Here is a 4,811-nt window from a genome sequence, read left to right on the forward strand (position 1 = left end):
GCAATATAAAACAAATGATGTCTTTACATTCATATGATGCTAAAATGTAATTTAGTCCTCTCCCTCAATTTTTTTGATCTCCTTATCTCTTGTTTCACATTACCCTCCATAATGGAGCCCATTAATAACTGCAGTATTGCATTTAGGTGCGGCAGCACGCCACAACACAGACTAACACATTACATTAGGGCAACAAAATGCATTTCAGCAGTGACTGATTATTAGTGCTGTAAAATTCCTCTAATATCCGGTCCCAAAAAGACAACACAAGCCTATGTATATTAACAACAGTTATCTGGGTGTGTAACACAAAAGCATCCTGTCACTTTGATGAACACATGGTGGAACAGATAGAGACCAGCATATTTCCCAGGAAGCATGTCCCACAGATTTCCCAAATGATTCAGTGTAGCTTTTACTACAGTCAGCATATGACGCTTTTAACCAGGTGTAGTAATGTGTTTACCAGTTGCTATGTTTCCATCTACGTAACTATAATCGGAACTTTGAGTGGATATTGAAAATGTGGCAACAAAGAAAAATGTGAATTAAGGCCTAAACACAATGAGATCCGATGGAAAAATATATGGGTCCAAATAACAAAAAGTGAAGCAGTTTTAACTGCACTGTAAACCCGAATGCTCAAAATAATTAATTAGAATAAGTACAATGAACTTAAAATCATCTTAGAAGTTCTACTTACTTAAAAATGTTGAGTGCCAATAGCTTGTTCCCTCTTTTTAAGTTATTTAAACTTGTAATTTTTGATTAACATTAACTTTTTGCAGGTTAATTAACTGCTACTTAAAATAATTAACTCAGAGTTACTTAAAATATGTGGATTAAACATGGATTTTGTTTTTGTTAAAGAACTGAACTCAATTAAATTCAGAGATTTATATTTGTAAATGTATAAATTCTCTCTCTCTCTCTCTCTCTCTCTCTCCTTCTCTCTCTCTCGCGCACGCACACACTAAATAAGTATGCTTTCACCGGAAGTGCTTTTATTTTGTAGTATTTGCGTGCGTTCAGTAGACCGGAGCCGACGAGCCAAAGAAAGGAGCGGGAGACTTAACGACAAGAGTACACTAAGTTGTGAATGTAAGTATCCAAGAAGTTGCTTGAATGTTTGTTCCTTGGGGTTAAACGTGTTGTTAAAACCGACAAGGTAAGTTACGTTAGCCGTTTTGCGTGGCTAACCGTTAGACGGTTAGCAAGCTAACATGAAAAGTCACCCTGCCAGTTAGCTGTAAAGGCTACGTGGCTAGGCAGGTAGCTGTAAAACCTGGTGATGCCTAAGTTGCAGTGGTGGATAGTGAGGTATCACGACAGAAGCTAACTAAAGCACCATGTGCTGTGCATTTAGCTAGAAATTTAACTTCGGAAAAAAAGTCCCGTTTTGTTTTTTGAACTTTTTGGAAAGCTAGAGATTGAAGTTATTGTCTGAAAGTTAATTTAGCTGATTTAAAAAAAAAAAATTTTTTTGTTGATTGGTAGGAAAATAATTTATGAATGATACTAGCCCAACTTTATGTAACATTGAAGTAATGGTTAGCGCGAACGACCCATGTATGGAGGCCTTATATATAGAGATATCTGTGCCATCAATTTGAGCGCGCAGGAACCAATCCGAGCGCGCGCAAAACCGGTCTGGCGCGCGCTCAACTCTGAAAAACCCTCTCTAAACAAGCTGTGTGAAGCTGACACCCCACCCAAGTCAAAAAACTCTGCAAATAGACTGAATTGTTAGTGCAACGTTAGTGCAGATTTGTGCAGAAAAAAATATTGTTTGTGCTACTTTTGTTTAAGAGATATTAAAGATTATTTTTTAGGTCATCCAGAGGTCACCATCCCCCATTAAACTCCAATTTGAACCAAAGTGGTCTCCTTTTTAGTGCTTTTAAATTTGTGCTATTTTAGTTTTTAAGATATAATCATTAAAATTTTTGGCTGATGACATCACCATCCCCCCATCAAGCTCCGATTTGATCCAAAGTGGTCTCATTTTTTAGTGCTTCGTTTGTGCTGATTTGTGCCGTTAAAACCAACATTTGTGCTGCTTTACTTTTTAAGATATAATAAATAAAAATTTAGGCCGGTGACGTCGCCATCCCCCTATTAGAGAGCTGCGGAAGTGAACAAGTCAGCAGCAAAGGAGTCTCGTCTAAGTTAGTTTGAGTCACCTATGCATGTTAGTGGATGTTTCAAGTGTGTAACTGATATGTAAGTCATCAGTTACACACACTCCCTGTAAAGTCGTGTGAGGACTTCAAATTTGCCAAACGGTCAATGCCGTTTTAATAACTCTAACATTTAATGCCATAAGTTACAAATTAAAGCTTGATGCATTTTATTTAAGCATAAAGAAGTTGGTTAATTGAAATGACACTCAATTGCCTACGTGCTGTGCACTTCTAACATCATCCTTCTGGCGCATCTCAGTTATTTTTTTAAACCAGTTTCCTGCTCAATGTGCGGAAAATAAGGGTCAACAATGTGAATACCACTATATTATTATATCTTAAAAACTAAAATAGCATAAAATGATCGTTTTAACTGCACAAATCAGCACAAACGAAGCACTAAAAAAGGAGACCACTTTTGTTCAAATTGGAGTTTAATGGGGGGATGGTGACCTCTGGATGACCTAAAAAATAATCTTTAATATCTCTTAAAGGGATAGTTCGGTATTTTTGACATGAATCTGTATGGCATCCCCATCACCAGCGGCATGCAATCACACTGACTTACCCCTGTCAGCGTCCTGTGAGCAGAGTTATCGTCCAGTTTTGGTCAAGCCGAAAGTAGTCCTGCAGGTTTTTAGGAACAGCGAAATGAAACTTTTCTCTTCCCAAAACATTATGTGTTCAAAAGAGTGATATTTTCGCATCCCAAAAACATTGTAGTGGAAAAAGTCACACGTCGTTATCAATTGGTCCTATTTTCTCTCTGTTCGTATCAGTGCGCGCGGTCATTCAGAACCAGAACCAGAACCTCCCAAACACTTTCTATGCCCAGCTTGATCGGCACACTCCTCGCTTGATGGCTTTATTCAGGCAGAAAGCTTCCAAAACTGGAAAGACTGCTGATGCTTTGGCTTACATTTTCAAAGTCCATGATGTACAGGTGATTATACATTTCACAGCTCTACTGTTGGTAGTTTATTGCTTAAAATAAGCTGTTGAATTCCATAATTGCATCAGACGAGTCAGCAGGCTATCATAGTGGATTTGTGTGCAGATTTTGGTAATTGGTAATTAGCTGGAACTGTTTGGCATTGGCTTTAACTAATGAACTGTATTTGCACTATTTTTATTTTCTCAGGAAATACATGATGTCCACACGAGACGGACCACTGTTCTCCATGCCCTTCCTGTTTATCTACGTGAGGTAGTTTCTGAATTCTTCAGATCATGTGTGGTAAGTCTCAGTAGAGAGATCTCAGGCCTACCCAGTAGGGCTTTAGAAAAGTCAGCTGCAAAGAAAATCAAGTAGCCATCATTAGCCTAACAGTGGTACACATAAAAGTCATCTCTCATTCTCAGCAAACAAGAGCACAATGCAACAAAATGAACAGGAGTCTTTTAGACTGGTGTATTTATTTTTAATAATAGGACGATCATCTGTAATCAAAATCGCTTCAGCCATAGTTTCTGTGAATGTGATTTAGTATATGATCCCCCTTTCATTTTTTTTAAGGACGGTATGGATGAACCAGACCTGGGGGATGCATCAGTGGCCCTACTTACAGCTGTCAGTGACGATGCCGCAAGTCCAGTTCACTACCACCCAGTGAGAGTTTCTGTCGTCCTAGAGGGGGATGTGGTTGTTGACCTTCCCAGGCTTGCTGATGCCTTCCTGGTAATATTTGGACTGATTTATGCTCTACACCTCAGCTATCCCAAGGGACTCACCAACACTTTTGAATTCACACATAAAATCTTGCTTGGTCTTGATGACTCTAAACTATCACCTAAGCTGCAGACTCTTAAAAATGACTTGATGTTATATGTGTAACTCAAGACCCATAAAGTAGTGGTGGATTCTGATAGCTCACTCTGTTAGAGCATAGTCCACAGTCGCCAGGTCCATGTTTGTTCATTGTTAATGTTAAAGTTCTGTTCTACTCAACTGGTTTTCAGCCAAATGGCATAAAGTTGACGCTGCCTGTACTTAAATTTTGTTTTTAACTAATACAGGAGTGTATTAAGTGTTTATACATATACAGTATATTCTTAATCTTTCTTGAAGTTGCTATAAATAAACCAGATACAGTTCTGAATTTTTTGCATATTTGGTTGTGAAGAATTTATAAGCAATTTGTTATACATTGCTGCACTGCAGGTTTACAACCAGATGGCCAAAGGTGTGCCTTAACAAATGTTTCTTATGTCTGTATGTAATTCTTTTTTTTTTTTCTTTTGTCAGTTGTTTTTCAAATATTGGTTCATATGAGCAAATCTCTCTAAACCCCTGGTAATGTTGTTTTAAAAGTTTTCTAAATTATTTGTGACAAAGATCTGTTCTTATGTAATTTAAACTTTTCTGAGTTTGAATATTTTTACTATGGTTTATGTTAAAAGATAAACAAAATGTCCAGTATACTTGTTAATTGTTTTTTTTTTTATTTATATATATTTTGTGTTTAAAATACAACAGAAAGGTGTATGAAAAAATTCAGAATAGAAAAAACCAAATTATTTTTTACTTTTGTGTCAAGAGTACTTATTATCTTTAAGGCAATCAGTTGCCACAAATATTTTAAGTTTGGAGTGAAATGATTTTGAGTTGTAACAAGTCTATGCTTTTGA

General features: G+C 37.0%; 1 long non-coding RNA gene across 1 annotated transcript; it reads left to right on the forward strand.

Annotated features, from left to right (window-relative positions):
• The first annotated feature begins 1,013 nt into the window (after positions 1–1,013).
• LOC119792674 lies at positions 1,014–3,920 on the forward strand. Its single transcript, XR_005282021.1, has 3 exons — positions 1,014–1,101; positions 3,325–3,420; positions 3,700–3,920. It is a non-coding gene; the product is annotated as an uncharacterized LOC119792674 (long non-coding RNA).
• The last annotated feature ends 891 nt before the right edge of the window (positions 3,921–4,811 follow it).

This window comes from Cyprinodon tularosa, unplaced genomic scaffold, assembly GCF_016077235.1.
Source record: "Cyprinodon tularosa strain WSP-4 unplaced genomic scaffold, ASM1607723v1 ctg428, whole genome shotgun sequence".
NCBI classification, from domain to species: domain Eukaryota; kingdom Metazoa; phylum Chordata; class Actinopteri; order Cyprinodontiformes; family Cyprinodontidae; genus Cyprinodon; species Cyprinodon tularosa.